Source organism: Limulus polyphemus, unplaced genomic scaffold (assembly GCF_000517525.1).
Source record: "Limulus polyphemus unplaced genomic scaffold, Limulus_polyphemus-2.1.2 Scaffold388, whole genome shotgun sequence".
Classification (NCBI taxonomy): domain Eukaryota; kingdom Metazoa; phylum Arthropoda; class Merostomata; order Xiphosura; family Limulidae; genus Limulus; species Limulus polyphemus.
In genome coordinates this window covers 236,933-256,507 of record NW_013665998.1, presented here as the reverse complement: position 1 = coordinate 256,507, position 19,575 = coordinate 236,933, and the positions used below count along the sequence as shown (strand labels likewise).

The following is a 19,575-nucleotide window of genomic DNA, read 5'->3' as shown; positions in this document are numbered from 1 at the left end:
ATTTTGTGGATGTATGACGTCATCCTCTATGACATCGTGACCGCTTACTAACGCGTCCTCTGCTGAAACTTTATTGCACTATGACATAATCATCTGGATGACATCTCCCCCCCCCCCCCCGAGCGTGAGGCGGAATCCTGAAGTGGGGGACAACTGCAAGTGTTATTTAAACTGTTCTGAACATTTTAATTTCTGTATTATCAGAACTTATGATCTATAAAGAGAGCTTTAGCTCTTTTTGTCTTCTTAGTTCTGTGAAGTTTGAAATAGGCTGTTTCATGAAAAGTTTTATAGAGAGGTTTAAATTGGTAATTTAGTTATTTATAGTTTCTAATTTTATTTTATTTATATTTTCATATTTTAAGTGCAAAATGTTAAACTATTGTTTGAAACCAAAATAATTACAATTTTAATAGATACATTGTTTTAAAGCCTTTTTTATAGTTTTTTTTTCAGATCTAGTTACTACGAACCACCAAATAAAACCAAAATACGGTCTGTACTTTTAGATATGGTGGTGTTATAATTATTTCAGCAATCCTGCTAATTGATTACTTTACCTTTCAACAGTAATTCTAAAAAATAGATAGCTGGCTAAACCATAAGTGTCTCTGACCTGGGTGTTTTAGATCATGTAGTGCCGCTCAGGTTGAACAATACCAAATACAATGAGAAGAAGAGTAATATAACATACCTTTAACTATCATTTTTCAATATAAAACAACTAGTAATATAAAAACACCTGTAAGAGCAAGCATTTCAAAGTTTGTGAAATATAGCTTAATTTGTACAAAGTATATGTTTATATACCAAAATATATAAACATATGTTATTCAATATTTAGATAATTTCACAAGATTTATAAAATGCAAAAACTTTGAAATGCGTGCAGTTTGTAGCATTTATTTGCTTCATCATAATGATATCGCCTTATATAAAATCGAAAATGCGAGTAAGATTTAACTGTTTATTAAATACAAAGGCCATAATGTAAAAATATGAGTAAGATCCCAAACTTCGCAATGTTAAAAATCGATGATTTTATATTTTTAAGTTGAACATGTTTTAATTGCATATTACATTTTTTATTGATCCGATAAAAACAGATTGTTTGTGAAAAATAGAAATCTGGGAACTTCAGATTCTAACTACATTTTTCTTTTTTTTTCGGATTATTATTATTTGAGTTACTGATTGCTTTTGTACATAATATTTTCTAATTAATTGCAGACGATAAATATTTTACGTGGATAAATACGTATTTCTATTAGCTGCTTAAAGATCTTGGTTTTAAGAGTAAACATAGATTAATGACAAAAATGCTAGTAGTTTTATTGGATTAAACGTACTAGTAAAATGTGTCTGCAAAGGACGTTCTGTATACGTGACTTAGTTACAGCTGACGTCGTAGAGAACGAGTAGTTCTATAATCTGCGACTTACTTGCCCTTCAAATACAAATTTAGCTTGGACGTTTCTCAGAAATTATCATCTTCCCGAAGTCGCAAGACAAGGAAGCTTCCAACAAACACATGACGTACTCTGCTATGAAAGTAAAGAAAATTATTTCTTTCTTCTGTACTTTAAAACACCTCGCCGTTGTTTGAAACCTGCGTTTTCTAAGATACAAACGGTAAGTAAACGTTCGTCGTTTCGATTACAACGTAATAACTCTGTCTCTTGATGATTTTAATCTACTACCAAGATAAAGATGACGGAAACTAACAAATAATCCAGGATATTAGATCAAAATAGGAAGGTGAGTCATAATGAGGCAATGGGTGATGATTATTGAAATACCGATCACGCGTATGTTATACATAATTTTTCTACGTGAACACTGCTACTCAATAAAATGAGACCGCTCGTAATGCTAACAACTGCATGTGTGATGCTGAGTGAAAACTCCGTAGCAAATGTCCCAGTACATGTTTTATGTGTGAATCTACACGTTTAACATGGATGCTAGATAACTAAAATATGTTGTTGACTGAAAGGTCTAGTAGTACATCATATATTGAGTTGTGGGGTAATAAAATACTATACTGGAAGTGGTCATGTTTTATATGGAGGACAACGCATTCAACGCTCTAAGTTACACAGACCAAAATGACGCAGATTAACTTATAGACTGCTACGTTTATAGATAAAACCTCCATCGTTAACAGCGAGGGAACCCAACTAATGAAACAATGCATTCTAATCTTTATAAATAAGTACGTAGAAAAAGTATATTTAATTAGCTATAGTAATTGTCTGTTCTAGGTTGAATTTTATTTTCGCCCTAAATATATAGCTTGCCCTGAATTAAGTTAATATTAATAGATTGATTTTTAGTTACACCTGGGAACATTTCTTTATGAGGGTACACAATTTTCAAACCCCCATGGCGTTGCTCTACAGACAGGAATATGTATGGTAGTGATAGACGTAACATGAAGTAAAAAAAACAAAAAACTTGCAGGTGTTTAATCATGTATTCCTTAGTTATGTTCTGCAATGACTTCAATTTAATGTTACTAAGATAATCAACAAAGCAAGTATTTTAGTCTTCAGAATTTTGTGTTAACATTATCTTATCGTAGCGTGCTTTTGTGAAAATAGGAAGTGAATTTCAATTACACACCTTTTCACGAACTAGTATTAAACTAAACTAAATTTTAATGTCTCAAACAGCACAAATACAATAAATTGGTAATGGGCTATGGTTGCATTTGAATTCTTCATATCAACAAAGTTCTATATATTTTTTTCATTCCAACTTTATTCAAGCCTCGACAGCACTTGGTTTCTGATAAGCCGTCTTAAAAATGATAAATTCTTTATTATAAATATTTGGATATGATATTTATGTCTCAGTTAAACGTTGCTTTGTTGTGTGTCTGTTACAATTACACATCTTGATTTTAGAAGGTATTCTGCCACTGAAAAGCCTTGTCCTGATGTATAGTGAGTAAGTTGTCAACGTGTAGATACAGTGAAAACATGTACATGTCATTAATGAATGGCATTAAAAATAAAAAAAATGTTCTCGATGCAGTAAAGTATAAGGTTAATTATTAAAAAAAATACTTTAAAAATGTTTTCTTTAATTGTTTAGAACTTTGATGTGATTTTAGTATTATTTCCTTAAGTTGGTAAAATTGTGAGAATAAGCACTTTTAAAATAGTAAATGAATGAATCATATGCACATACCGTTTTAAGTTTATTTCCTTTAAAAGTATTTTTTCACATCTAGAGTTGTAATTCCACATTGTTTAGAGTGTATATTCACACCGTATTTTGTTCCCTACAAAGCCCGTTGTGCTTATCATTTCTGAGTGATTGGGTCTTCCATCCTTTTCACATTGTTTACATTGTATATTCACACCGTATTTTGTTCCCTTCAAAGTCCGTTGTGCTTATCATTTCTGAGTGATTGGGTCTTCCATCTTTTTCCAGAGTTTAGTTCCTGCCATAATAGTATGAATATAACTAGCCAATTACGACAATTATCTTGGACGTTTCGCTCATTAAAATAATAATAATAACAATATATTTTGTGGTTGACTACACAAAGTTCAATATTATCTATAATGTTTCGTTTCTTGCAACAAAACTTTTATTATAGCTTTAGATCACGTTTTCCGACTTCAACACATATTTTGTTAACTGTTACTTTATTATAAACTAGCTGGAGTACCCGTCCTCTGGCAAAAATGCAAAAACGCCCATGAAAATCGCAAAACGCAAAATACAAAATAAAATTTTGTATGTATTCCGGCATGGACCTAATGAACCTCTATACCGATTTGGGTGAAGATCCATCCACACCCTGCGAAGTAGTTACATGGACATACAACTAACAACTGACAAACTATTTATATAGATACTTTTGTAACTTATGATAACGTCCATTTTTAAATAGTTTGATTTTTAATTCTTCTGTAAGTTACTAATATTTGAAAAACCAAGGAAACATATTTCTGCACGTGGATAATTCATTATCATTATTCTAAGTAATTTGCAAAACAACCTAGTGTGTTATTTTAATCCAATATATATGAGATTTAAGAAATATATAAATCTGTCGACTAATCTGTCTTGTACTAGTAACTGACAGTTCATATGCTAATAATGGACAGTAGACTATAATTAATGTTGTTGATGTTCACGTTTCGGATGTTACAGTGCTACATACTATTGTTACCTTACACGTCTCAGTAGTTAAAGTGCAACATACTGCTGTTAATGTACACGTTTCAGTTGTTAAGGAGCTACATAATGCTGTTACTTACACGTCTAAGCTGTTAGAATGTTATATGCTTCTGTTGCTTTATACGTCTCAGTAGTTGAAATAACATATACTGCTATTACTGAACACTGTCAGTTGTTAGTGCTATATATTGCTGTCACTGAACACTGTCAGTTGATAGAGTGTTAATCACTGTTGTTACTTTACATGTTTCAGTTGATAGAATGCTACATATTGTTGTACTGTACATGTTTCACTTGTTACAATACTACAAACTGCTGTTAGTGTGTTCACTTGTTAGAATGCTACATACTGCTGTTACTGTACATGTTTCAGTTGCTAAAATGCTACACTGCTATCATTATATAATTCTTATTTGTTAGAATGCTACATACAGCTGTTACTGTTCACGTCTTTGTTGTTATAACATATTGTTCTTATTGTACACGTCTAAGTTCTTAAGAGTGCTAAATACTGCTGTTACTGTACATGTTTCAGTTGTTAGAAAGCTACATGTTGTTGTTACTCTACACGTCTCAGTTGTTAAGAGTGTTAAATACTGCCTTTGCTGTATATGTCTCAGTTGTAAGAATGCTACATATTGTTGTTACTCTACACGTTTCAGTTTTTAAGAGTGCTAAGTACTACGGTTACTGTATATATGTCTCAGTTGTTACTGTACTACATAATATTGTTACTCTACACATCTCAGTTGTTAAAGTGCTATACAGTGTTGTTACTCTACACGTTTCAGTTGTTACTGTACTACATAATGTTGTTACTTTACACGTTTCAGTTGTTACTGTACTACATAATATTGTTACTCTACACGTTTCAGTTGTTAAAGTGCTATACAGTGTTGTTACTCTACACGTTTCAGTTGTTACAGTGCTACACACCGCTGTTAATGTACACGTATCAAGTGATAGAGTGCTAAAAAAATTCCATATTTCTAATTATTATTTATAAGTAAAAACTACTTGTCTGTAGGGAAATAAATGTCTCCTTAAGCATATTACCAGGCGCATTTTTATTAAATCGCCCTGTAAAAAGAATAAAATATTAATATTTAATTAACTTTTACTTATATCTCTTTTACTGCGAGGTTTTAGCTTTGTTTATTCTAGACTTCATACTTATTAAATAAGGCTCAATGAATGATTTCTCACGTTTTGAAATATAATTAAGTTTACATAAAGTAGGATGAAGACGTTTTGATCTACTTACCCTCAGGTTTCGTACCACCTCCACATAACCCCTGTTACCCTTGGTGCACATCTCCGGGTGTCTATTCCCGTGATATACGATCTTTGAGATCATCATGTGTATCTGGACGTGAGGCAAAAACTATAGATATGATCTGACCCCACTGTCAAAAGCCAAGTGATGCTAGATGTTGATAACAAAGTGTCCAGAATATTAGTTTTATATGGCCAATTCAGAGATTCAGAAACATATCATGGAAAGTGACCACAGATTTTCATTAGCGAAATAGAACACAATAGTTTCTGACGAGTCTCGCACGTTCTACGCAAGATAGTTAAGTTTGTTGACTGTTCCACACAGATGGACTGTTGCCACATCGGACACGATAATCCAAATGAAAAATGTATAGTCATAATTTTCCTGTTGAGAAAATAGTGTCCATAATGAGTTCAGCCTTATTTTCCTGCTCAATCAGCAGGAGTTTCACCGTGTGTTTTTAAATCTTAAAATTTCCCTTAGCAATGTTTAAAGGTCTTAGTTACTGAGAGGGCAGCATCTTCGCTAACGTTCGTTTTTTTCAGTGCTCCTCGGAGAATACTCTTACCTTGTGTCTTTGAACTGCTCATACCATCGCTTATATTGCATTGCTCGATAGTTAAAGAGCAACATACTTGAAGTATGTGTACTAATGAATGGTTCGTGCTTTTTGTTGGACAGTCATCGTTGAAATAGTATCTGTTGACAAAATCTCGATTTTTTTTGTATTAGGCCCAAACTGCAAGATGGGGCAATACTTGAGGGTTTTTAGACGAACATTTCTTTATACTTCTACATTTAAAAGTTATTATTAGTATTTAAAAGAAATACTTAGGTTATGTGTTGACGACATGTTGAATAGTTTCCTTGAATTCTTCCTGTCTAGCCTTGATACGGCGTTTTGGGCACTATGTGAAAACCTGATAAAGTAGTCATCACTAAACCTGAAAAATAGTCTCCAAATTAGATAAAGGCAGGAACAGTTCATAAAAAACTGTTCAACATAGAAGTTATTATGTCTTAAAGTGCGAGCATACAAGGCATTAATTCTAAATAATACAATAGCTAACCTGAAGCAACTATCTCCTTGCAACTTTTACAAAGTATGCGTAATGAATTACTCACAAACTTTAGTAAATTATAATTTGTAATAGTTGATTATATAAAAGGATTAAATGTATTGAAGAGTATTAATTAAGTTCACATAGGCTTGACAAAGTATTAGATCTTTCTTAGTGACATAGAAAACGTTAACGTAGATGTAGTTTTTATATTCACAAAGTTCATAACATTGCACCTTACTGTTTTCCTCAGGGAAGATCTCATGGACTTACACTAACAGATTATTCTATCATATTTATAACTTACACTTTTGCTTGGTTTACTGGTTTAAAGTGTAGTTCTTCCCCATTAATTCCATTAATGTAAGCAGTGTAGTATTGCTTAAAATGCCACACATTCTCACCAATATATATGCGGTGTCTCTTAGTGAAGTCGAAACCAATGGTAACAGAAAAAAACCACAATATTGATTTTACCATTCTTTATGATTGGGAGGATGTAGTCATGGAATTCTCTAAGTTTAACATCACCAGAGAAAGAGCATCCCAGCCCGAAACGTTGTGAACATTATTAAAACATTATTTTATCACTATCCCCTTTTTTGTTTTCGATTGCATGATGTAAGTATATTCTTTACTTGAAATACCTCTCGTTCTTTTCTTAGTTCACAGGTACACAATGGGCTTTCTGCACTCTGCCTATCACGGATAATCAAACCTCGCATTGTAAATCCGTAAACGTACCAGTGATACTCTGAGGAACGCTCGAAAAAGATACATTTACAATGTGAAAACTAGCAGAAACCCAATGCCAGTAGTATGAATATGTTGGTCAAAAGTTAAAAAAATACATGAAAGAATTATAGTAGGTACCAGAAGGGATACTATATAAATAATAAACATATTTTTAAGTATGAACTATAGTTTCCCCAGTCAAATTTAACAAAAAAGAAATCCATTTGTCTTGGTGTCAAAAACAACAACAATTTTATTCATGTATTTCCCTTTGTGGACTTTCCACTGAATAGAGCCCACCTGTTCCTCATTTATTTAAAACTCTTTTTCTCAATCAGTGCAAAATATATTATATCATCTATATTTCCATAAGAGTATATTTGCATCATGCACTGTCATCGTATTCCAGCAAATGTTTTTCAAATATAAATTGTATTAATACTTATGTTAAATACATATTATTCATACCGAACACAAAACATAATCAAATAATTATTGTTACGTCTATATGTTTTTGCTTTTGTTTTTAAGCATAAAGTTGCGTAATGAACTGTACTCACCCCTGTTATCGAACCCTGACTTGGCGGGTTATAAACCCTCAAGTATTCCGCTGGCCCAATTGGGGGGGGGGGTATTGCGATGTAATAAACGTAGTATTACTTCTGTTTCTCTTACTGTAGATATATAGTTTGAGTAAATTATTTAAAGCATACAAAGTCACATTTATTTCCGAAATTATCTGTTGTTATCCAGGGGTAGTTTCAGATATTTAATTTCTATATTATAAAACATTCTACTTTACATCATACATAATAAAATAAGAGTAAAGACTGACAAGCTAGATGTAGAAGTAAATACCTCTTCGTTACGCACTGAGATTTTTGAACTGAAGCCAACTTCATCAGTACCTCTCCTATATTCCAAGGAGACTTGCCACATAGCTATTTTAACAGTAACATACTGACGCCCATCTTCACAAATTCCAGACTTGGGTAATAACTATTTACTAGATTTTTTTTAGTGCAATGTGAAGCTGGCGACTCACCTTCTTAACCAAAGTCTCTAGCCTGTACAATCTCAACGATTCCATTGGTCTTATATATGCACATGTGTGTGAGAAATTGGAAAATGAATGCACTATGAGATTTCTTCGATTACATTAATGTATTTTCACATTGGCGCATGAATATGTATTATTATTCTTACAAAAAACTGGAACTATTTTCCAAACTAAGGATTCTTCACTGGATAAATTGTTAAGTTCGGTTGACAAAGTGAATGAGATATATAAATCACCACATGGTTTGTCTCCAGACATAATTGGAGAATATTGGTTTAAAAAACATTCAAAATATTTCTCCATGTCTATTTCATGCATTGTTTAGGAAACACGTCCTCCTGTCTTTAAGGTTTCACCTTCAAAATTGTTATATCGGCCAAACGTACTACTTCACAGAAATTGTAGCTCAAGATTTGACTAAAAGGTCAAGTCACTGAGTAAGGGATTTTTCATAAGTTTTACATTCCTTTATGAAAAAGAAACTGAAAACATGAAGATATTGGTTTCACCATCAGTTAGATACTTAACCGATTCGATTTATAGTGCCATTTTAAACTCTTGTTTTAGTTATATCATGTACATTAAAATTTCTTTTAAGTTAAAATTTAGATTTTTGAAATCGCAAACTTCGTTATTGCAGTGACAAAAACTAAGATTTATTGATATAAAAGCCATGATTTTGTGATATATATTCTCTGATATATACGTGTCTTATAAAAATGATAAGTAAAAATAAAGGTTGAGTTTCACTTTACTATAAAGCTAGAAACCCTGCCAATCTGTGCCGTCTTTATTTAACTAATTCATGTTCTTCAAATATAAAAGAAACTGTTGTTGTATAGATGTAGCAATTTAAAGAACACAGGCAGAGCTGACACTTCTTACAACAAGATTTGTCGTAACACCATCTAAGCCAGAACAATAAATAGCTATTCATGAATTATAGGTTGAGTCCTTAGAAACTCACATCACATTCCACGCTTTAATCTCATCCGTACTTTCAGGGTTATAGTTAACCTTTCATCTCATCTGTACTTTCAGGGTTATAGTTAACTTTCATCTCATCTGTACTTTCAGGGTTATAGTTAACTTTCATCTCATCTGTACTTTCAAGGTTATAGTTAACCTTTCATCTCATCTGTACTTTCAGGGTTATAGTTAACCTTTCATCTCATCTGTACTTTCAGGGTTATAGTTAACCTTTCATCTCATCTGTACTTTCAGGGTTATAGTTAAGTTTCATCTCATCTGTACTTTCAGGGTTATAGTTAAGCTTTCATCTCATCTGTACTTTCAGGGTTATAGTTAACCTTTCATCTCACCTGTACTTTCAGGGTTATAGTTAAGCTTTCATCTCATCCGTACTTTCAGAGTTATAATTAAGTTTCATCTCATCTGTACTTTCAGAGTTATAGTTAAGCTTTCAACTTATCTGTACTTTCAGGGTTATAGTTAACCTTTAATTTCATCTGTACTTTCAGGGTTATAGTTAAGCTTTCATCTCATCCGTACTTTCAGAGTTATAATTAAGTTTCATCTTATCTGTACTTTCAGGGTTATAGTTAACCTTTAATTTCATCTGTACTTTCAGGGTTATAGTTAAGCTTTCATCTCATCCGTACTTTCAGATTTTTTCGGATTTTTAAATTTTTTTATCACTGTATCGGTCTTAAGCGCATAATGCAATTTTATCTACTTATTTAATTAACGAAAGCAGCGTAAATCAATATTTAGTGGTATATTTCCATCTATATAAATGCACATAGTGGCGGTATAAAATGTTACAACACCCTATATACGATAACTTGTAACATGGTTGTGAGTGCAGACAACCTTTGATCATTAGTTATAATAACAACAAAAAATAAGCATTAGCGAACTATTTCAGATACGTTATTATATTATTGTTATAATAATAAACAATAGGCATATATTTGTAATACCCTTTTGACTGGTAACCACTATGCATTACTTTTGTGTTCATGTGCACGTTTAATTACAATGAAAACATCTAAGATGTGAATTTTGTTTGTTTTGTCATTTGGAATGATGGAATATTTATCACGCACATAATAACATATCGAATGATAATAATGTTTATCATTTTATGTGTCTCACAACAACATTACGAATGACCCAATTGTTGATGCTGCCAATTTACATCTAGATCAGTTACATAGTTTATTTTTAACTTTCCGGTCAGTTGCGGTCAGAGACATCAATGCTCCTACAATCGAGGAAATACAAACACATCCTTGGCGTCCAAGCCTATCTTCTCATTTATATTGATAATAGAATTAAATGTGTCTTTATCGCGCACTTTTTCGATATTTGTATCTTCTACCTGTTCCAATATTGAACATTTTAGCCACCTGGAAATATGAAATATCCCGAACAACACCTTTTTAATAATATTAATTTTATACTTTATACGTTATAATAGCCTACTTATCAAAGAATGATACTTAAGGCATTTAACAGTTAATAGCCTGATTAAGTTAATTTGGTAGCATTGTTTATTTGTTTTAGAGCAAAACTACATTAGGCTATCTGCTGTGCCCACCGTAGAGAATCGAATCCCGGATTTTAGTGTTGTAAGTCCGTAGACTTATTGGTGTCCCACCGGGAGACAATTTTATAATAAAGAACTGATGGGTGTTATTGAAAAAAAAAGAAATTGAAAAACCGATCAAATTGAAAAATCTTTTGTTGTATTCATACTCATTTTAAGAGCTTATATTTTTAAATGATATTTAATGATATTGAAATATATCATATAACTCCTATTTCATATCATCCCAATGTGTACTATTATTATTGTCTACTTATTTTACATCCTCATTCATTATCCCAAAAAACTAACGAAAAATCTGGCCAAGCAATAAGTAACCAAAGGTGGTGAAAAGCGTCATTTTTTCGCACCAAACAATAGTAAAATTTTTTATGTCTTGATAAGTTCACTTAGCATTAATAAGAATAAAATCCGATACTGAAAGAAATTAAATAATTCAACTGATTTTTCTTTAAAATATTAGTTCATTTATAAATAAAAAAGGAAAAGACAATAAGAATAATGTTAATTTTCAAGAATGTTTTCTTGTTGTATTTCGTGTAAAGCTATACGAGGGTTATCTATGCTAGCCTTCTTGTTGTATTTCGTGTAAAGCTATACAAGGGTTATCTATGCTAGCCGTTCCTAATTATGAAGTGAGGCACTAGAGGGAAGGTAGCTAATCGACACCACCCATTGCCAACTCTTGGACTATTCTTATCAAACCGAATAAAGAGATTTAACCTTCACTCTCATAACGCACCTCTCTCCTTAACAGGAGGAGAGCGGTTTCTTTTTATTTGCATAATGGGATGCGAACCACATAACATCAGATCTAATCACACTAACCAATAGGCAGCGAATTGAACTCTATGACAGAACCAGCAAATAAATATTTTAAGAAGAGAAGCCTTGTGTGTGTGTATATATATATATACACATACATATATATGTACATACACACATATTATATATATACACATACATTGTATTATTTTATTATATTTGTTTAGAAGATTGCTCCATTACAAGATATTGGCGTCCTCAACCAGCCACTCTTTATACGAATTATTGAACAAATGTATAAAAACTGTTCAAAAGCTAACTATTCAAACATCTCTCTCTCTCTAAGACAAATTAAAAAGAGTAAAGCTATTATCAATGGAATAAAAAACATATTTGTTGCTAAAGTCCATATTCAAGGCCAATTCCAAGTTTCGTTAGGCCCAAGAGACAGGAAGGGGTGATGGGTAGAAAGTGGCGTTTTCACTATACAGTGCAATAATCTAGAAATATTTATTAAGTTTGTGGGTACAGTGGAAGCCCACATGGGAACAAAATTCATATTATACTCAAATAATACTTGAATGTTTACACAAAATATTCAACATTTTAGGAATTTATTTCTTTTTTTTTGTGGTAAAGCTCTGGATAGGTTTTTAAACACACTACTGACCAATCCTCGTGAAAATAGTGAAGTTTAGATATTTAACCGAAATAATTATATTGTTCAATGTGCTTTACGTATCATGCCAATAAACCTTAGTATTACAGAACTATTCATATTATTCCACTTATACCACTAGATACCGGGTTTCGATACCTGTGGTGGGCAGAGCACAGATGGCCCTTTATTTAGCTTTGTGCTTAATTACAAACAACAACATCCTTTTGAAGAAGAATTTCCAGTGGCGCAGAAGTAAGTCCTAGGGCTTATAACGCTAAAAATCAGGATCCGATACCCGCGGTGGACAGAGCACATATAACCCATCGTGTAACTTTGTGCTTAACTACAAACAAACGAACTTCTTCTAGAAATACTTTAACAATGCTACTTCGGTCATTTGCATGTTTTGATGACTGTGATGCTTCTTTTTTTGTCTAATGTATATGACAGAAAATTACTATTTATGCATTGAAACCGAATTTGAATGAGAGTAATCTATTTGAAGTGTTACAGATGCAAGACGATGTCTAGTCAAACAACAGAAGATTCACCTCACAGAGGAGTGTATCACATTCTCGAAACTACGTATCCAGAACCTCTCTCACGATTACACAGACCCTCAGTTACAAACATCCTTCCGAGTTACAAACGAGGCCAGAAAAGAAATCGGGATCGAAGGAGTAGCCGCTATCGTACTCAACCAGTGACTTTTGACGAAATCAAAGAGGTCGACGAAGATAATTTAGAAGAGCCTGATAATGTAATACCATTAACTAGTAGGAACCAAGCTGAACTTTGTACAGACTTGTTGAAGTTTTCAATCGCATCGAATGTAAGAAGTGAGGAGTCGATCATTCTCAGCGAATCCAAGAAGGATCAAAGTTTGTTTCTCAATTATTCAAGACCACAAACTACAATTCAAGATCCAAAATATGTGAATCCGCAGCATTTTCACAACAAACCTAGACAAAGCTCCATCTGAAATACAGTAAAATCAGATATTTTTTTCCTAAAAATATGCACCCCAGGGGCTCAACGGTAAGTCTGTAGGCTTACTGCGCTAAATATCGGGTTTCAATATTAACGGTTGGCAGAACCCAAATAACCCTATGCGCAGTTTTGCGCTTAGCAACAACAACCAAACCAAGTGACCTAAAAGTTTCTGACTTATCCACTTTGGGTTCTCATTTTATAACTTACTCGGATGCAGCCTGATTAAAATGAACTTACCAGAAAAGATCATCGTGGACTCACTCTTAGTGCCGGAAATAACACGTAAAACTATACGTTGTTTTTTACATTTATGGCGAAAATTAACAATGTTAGCTTTGGCCATTCATGGTGGATTAGAAAAAGCGTGTTCGTATATCTGCTGTTTAAATTAATTACAGGTGTCATACCTATTGGGTTTTTCCTCATTAACAAAAATATCTGCTAAAAATATGCGGACAACTTACAAAAATACCTACGACTGACGAATTTGTCTATGAGAATATTTCTGATGGCTCAATTATTATTAGTAGAGACATATACAATTACAAGGTAATGGAAAATATATATATATCGAATAATCAAGACGACATTTTTTGGGCTCCAAAGATGACTGTAGCCATCTTGATAAAATACAAAAACATTGATCCAAATACCAATCACAAAAGGCATTAGCACTAAACGTATTCACAGAGAACCACATTTTGTCCTTGAGGACGCCTAGTGAAGCATAGTTTAATAAATGTTTTCATTACTCATTACAACGCCTTACAAAGTCAGGCTTCTACAGGGATTTATCTTCTACTGGGACTTATCTTCCTTATGAAAGCGTAAAATTACTAACGATTAATAATACCGGTTATTAATTAAAATTGCGTAGTTTTTAATATTAATTATTCGAATTATGCATACAAGAATGTATAAAATGACAAACGGTTAATAATACCGGCTATTAATTAAACTTGCGTAGTTTTTTAATATTATTATTAGAATTATGCATATGCTATTGTACATTATTGACAAAAGATGTGAATGGATATTTTAAAATGTTATTTAGAAACAAACGTATTTATTTTTGCACCCGTATAAAACACGTTTCCGCATAAAATAGTTTAGTAATATTTTCTATTTAAACACAGGACTGTCTTTTGTTCGACTTAAATTTGATAACACAAAGCTAACAGTTATATAAGATAGTTGATAGTGTGTACCTAGTCTGAAATTCTGCTTATGAATCAGTAATAAACTCGTATTTTTCTCACACTTGGATATAACTTATATTTCTAAAAAATTAATGATTTACTAAAGTCAAATGTTGTTATTTTAAATACCTGAGTTATAATTTGATTAATTGCTTTATATCTGTCCCCAGTGGCACAGCGGTATGTCTACGGACTTACAACGCTAGAAACCGGGTTTCGATACCCGTGGTGGGCAGAGCACAGATAGCCCATTGTGTAGCTTTGTGCTTAATTTCAAACAAACAAGCCTTATATCTTAAATATTTGTTTGTTGAATTTTGAACAAAACTTCTCGAGGACTATCTGCTTTATCGTCTCTGACTTAGAAACCATAGACAAGAGGGAAGGCAGCTAGTTAACACTGCCAACTCTTGAGCTACTCTTTATCAACGCATTGTGGGACTGACCGTCACATTATAATGGCCCCACGGCTGAAAGGGCAAGCATGTTTGGTGGGACGGGGATTCGAATCTGCGACCCTCATATTAAGACTCAAGCACCCCTAGAAATTTGTTTGTTAAATCTATTTCAACTACCTGCCTGTGGTGGGTATGAGTGCATTGCATATGTATTGTTCATTCACACAAAGCAATAACTCGGGGAATCAAACACTGGATTTTAGCGTTATAAGCTGTTAAGCTTATAGTTGAGCCTCCGGGGGTTAGTTTAGTATCACATTATTTAATATCAAAACTGCCTAACGTTGTTAGAAAGTTGTGGGAGGGGGAGGAAAACCTAAATCAATCTAACATAATTATTGTTAAAAGTGCATGTACACAAAGTGGAAAAAGTTAGGGTGTCATGCCCCTTCTGCCCTATGTGTTAAGCACCTATATTTATTCTCTAATGTTTCAATAAATAACACCATCACAATTTTTTACCTTTATTTTACCAATAAAGGTAAAAAAGTTGAAATATTAATATTTTTAGGTACACTTTCAAAATCTGTTATATCAATCTGCAGATCACAGATAGCCCATTGTGTAACTTTGTGCGTAGCAAGGAATACAATCTTTATATGTAACATAGCACAGATCATTATTATGAAGCATTATAACAAACGATCTTTGTAATTTATTGTCAATATTTGAAATTCTTTATTGTTTATAAACGCTAAACCAAAGTTTGTTAGTAAGGAATCCTCTGTTGACAGGAATATTAAAGTTTTCTGTTATATTTAGGGTTCCTTCAAGGAGTACAATAAAACTTTTTCTGAATTACTGTGTTATTATGGATTAGTTTCATTAACTTATAAGTCACCTTTTAGTTTTATCTATATAGTTCAGTTACTTTTATCAGATGTAGTTAATAATAATGCAGTATATCAGCGAAATTGCATATAATATGTAAAAGAGCAGAAATATAAGATATCATATATTAAACTGTAAACAATTCTCGTACCTTTTCAAATAATTGGTAAAGAGCGATCGAATAACGAATATCACTTTTCAATTTGATTTTACTAAGTTCAAAAAAGATTAAATACTTAAAATTTCAGTGAAAGGTTGCAAATACTTAATTTAAAAAGTACTAAAATGGTTTTTAAATTCAAAAGGAGGCAAAATTTTAGCGTGTAATTGTTTTACCTAAAACTAGTGAGTTAGAGACAAAAATGTTATATTTAAATGATATTCTTATTTTAAAATAATTTAAAAACCTATGTTGTACTTGATAACGTCACATGATATTAATAAATGTAACTTACGGTACCAATAAAACGTGAATTGAATTTGTATATTACAGTTTTGGAAAACGATTATGAATTGTAGTTCATGTTTCTTTAGATTTTTTAGTTCCTGAAGAAATGAAAACAAAATTGGAAAATAAGTTTTCTCTTAATGACAAACAAAAACTTTAATATATATATTTAAAAAGATTAATCTATGTTACTTCTAAGCATACTTATCCTCCATTAGGACATTGTTAACTTTACGGCCTTACTATACTAAAATCCGGAGTTTGATTCTCAGCGGTGGACATAGCCCAATGTGGCTTTGCTCTAAAACAAGCAAAGTAATCTAAACATATTTGAATAAGAAAACTCGATACTGTAGTGTCACCTATTGAACAAGATTGAAACTAAATAACAGAAGTCTATGAAATAATATTAAACAATTCCAATTAAATAGTATAACTTCTACCGTTAAGTTATCACAATGTTATCAACTCGAGGTAATTTTATTCCGTAAAATCTCTCTGGAAATTAATCTAAATACGGCAGATATAAATGCTTAATATCAAGTTATGAAATGCTTAATAGACTCCGGGCACAACACATATATATAGTACATATGAATCGTCCAAAACGTAAGTGATGCATGCGACTGCCAGACCTCCTCCATAATTTCAACGAGTGCCAATCGGCTGATATATTTTCAACATCCATATGTGTTTATTTTCTTAACTCACATTAAGTCTTCAGGAAGACTACCTTGAATTTTATCATCAATCGACTAACAGCATGTAAAGCGAATAACGTCATTGTATTTTATTGCGATTTTATTCTGATAAACTAGTATAGCTCGAATGACGTTATATGTTGAAAAATTCGAGAAGGTCTTGTTGATTATTGTACTCGTTAGATGGCGATAGAAGATCGTTGTTGTTTGCTCAAGTAGTTTAGCCGAGTGTCTTAGATGTTGTGAAACTGTTCTGGTTATTTGTGCACACGATAGACTAGAGAGGGAGAAGGCAGCTAGTCAAACGAACCATCGTTAACTCTTGGATTACTTTACTCAGATATTGGGATTTGACAGTCACTCTTATAATGCTCACAACGGAGCAGGATTTTGCGACAATGGGTCGGGAACACGTATCCTAGGTTTCACAGTCCGGCACGTTAACCACTAGAGTACGACCAGTCCGTTGTGAAAAATCAGTAACAACATTTGTGTTTTATTTTTAAAGCAGCATGTTTGCAGTATGCCAATACTGTTGAGAATCATGAGTATGTTATCAATTATGTTAAGTTCCAAGCACTCAGAAGAGGTAATGACAAATTAAAAGAGAGGGGTATTTTAAAGGCTTTTATATGCATCACTGAGGAGATTCAAAAATATTTTAACTTCTTTAACTCTAACACGAGATCAATCATTAATACACTAACAACGGCAAATAAGAGCAGGAGGATGAACGTAAACTTTTGCTATGGTAATCGTTCAGTTAAAACACCATATTAAATGGAAAATAAAACCAAACTTAATTATATTTTGTAATATTTAGTCAAGGAAATGATATTGATGGGTTAGAGAGACGTGACACAAAGTGTATTTTTATATTTAGCTTTTACTTAAAATTTTAATAATAAATATATACACGGAAGAATTGATTCTTCATTTGTAAATGTTTTGAAAAATTATTAGTTGATGACCTGGTTGTTAAAGCACTCAACACGCCATATGCGGAACACGAGTTTGAGTCTTGACACCGAACATGCTCGCCCTTTAAGTCACGGGATACTATAAAGAAGTGAAAATCAATCACACTTTTCTTTGGTAAAAAAAGTAGCTCAAGAGTTGGCGAAGAGTTCTGTTGAATATCTGTTTTCTCTCTAGTCTATCACTCCTAAATTAAGGACAGGTTGCACAGATAGTCCTCGAGTAGCTTTACGCGAAATTCAACAAACAAGCAAATTATTGGTTGTTATAGTTGCACATTAATAGGTAGTTATTCCAGAGATTGATACCACAAGCTTCTTCAGAGACCAGTGACGCTGAAGAAGGGCCTCTCGGTAACTCGACGAGAAGTCTGAGTGCTTATAACGTTACAAATCGAGCACAGCATAGATAGCCCATCGTGTAGCTTAGCAACAAACAAACAAAAGACTGAAGAAGGACATATCATAAACGTCATGCTAACATAGGTGATATTGCTGAGTGGTATGTGATTGATCATTACGGGATCAATTTGTTTCCCAAAGGATATAAAAATTTAATGTTGAAAGTTAACCAAGATATAGTAATAACACGACTATTCTCGCATGTGTTTTATAAAAGTAAATGTTTTTGTAAGCAGATGTGCACCGCTAGTATACTGCTATTGTTATAAACTATTCGGCAGTGTCAGAACAATACCTTCTAATGACAATGGTAAAATATTATTGGAATAGTATGAAAGCTCTGCGATTGCATCATCTTTTATCAAATATGGATAGAGGTAAAAACACGGGTGTATGACGAAAACACGAGAACTAACATATTGGAGTGTTTGATTGTCATTTCACAACACCTGATACAAAAAACGTAACTGTGCGTGAGATAAAGATTACTGTTAAACTGGGCTCTTAATATAACCGAGAAACATAACTTTAAAACCCACAGAAGAATCAGCTGTTTTATTACTGATGAGTCTGTCTTATTTTAACTTAACAGTGAAAGTCATATAGAAATTTTAAAGCAATAATGGTTTCTAAATATCTCTTTTAAACAGATAGTTCTATATGAATATTGGCGATCCTGATTTTTACAGTTTTTTTCAGATTTTCTATATAACGAGTTTATAATAAATATTGATTAAATAACAGAAATAATGCTACATTTTTCAAAGTGTTTCATTATTTAACAGATACTTCTATCATTTTTGTCATTACTTTTTTTTTTTGGTCACAAAAGTCATCATAATATATTTTAAATATGGGCCCTATCAATTTCACTTACAGTTTAGATTCTTTAAGACGTATTTTATCTTTGGTTTTTCTTTGCTTTATTGCAATACAGAAGCTTGGCAATGGACATTCAACCAGTCTTAAGAGCAATAAAGCCCCCCAGTGGCACAGTGGTATGTCTGCGGACTTAGAATGCTAGAAACCGGGTTTCGATACCCGTAGTTGGCAGAGCACAGATAGCCCATTGTGTAGCTTTGTGCTTAACTTAAAACAAAATAAAAATAATATCAGTTTTTAGTGCCATCTAGTAGGTACTTTATGAAAGTTGATATGGCATTATGGATACAAATAGGAGAACACGTCATACGGTATATAAACTTATATTTATAGATTGTTTGTTTGTTTGTTTTT

General features: G+C 32.5%; 1 protein-coding gene and 1 long non-coding RNA gene across 3 annotated transcripts in view; one reads left to right on the top strand and one right to left on the bottom strand.

Annotated features, from left to right (window-relative positions):
• Positions 1 to 1,455: 1,455 nt before the first annotated feature.
• LOC106457897 (proline-rich protein 5-like) overlaps positions 1,456 to 19,575 on the top strand; it is a 53,573-nt gene continuing 35,453 nt past the window's right edge. The window contains exon 1 of the mRNA XM_022383955.1: positions 1,456 to 1,632. The gene's annotated coding sequence lies outside the window, so the exon portion shown is untranslated. The remainder of the gene's footprint in view (positions 1,633 to 19,575) is intronic.
• LOC111085435 lies at positions 3,214 to 8,477 on the bottom strand. Of its 2 annotated transcripts, none has more exons than XR_002610267.1 (3): positions 8,318 to 8,477; positions 5,462 to 6,420; positions 3,214 to 3,451 (listed from the first exon to the last, which is right to left on the bottom strand). It is a non-coding gene; the product is annotated as an uncharacterized LOC111085435 (long non-coding RNA). The 2 variants fall into 2 exon arrangements; XR_002610266.1 differs by lacking the exon at positions 8,318 to 8,477 and adding an exon at positions 7,833 to 8,031.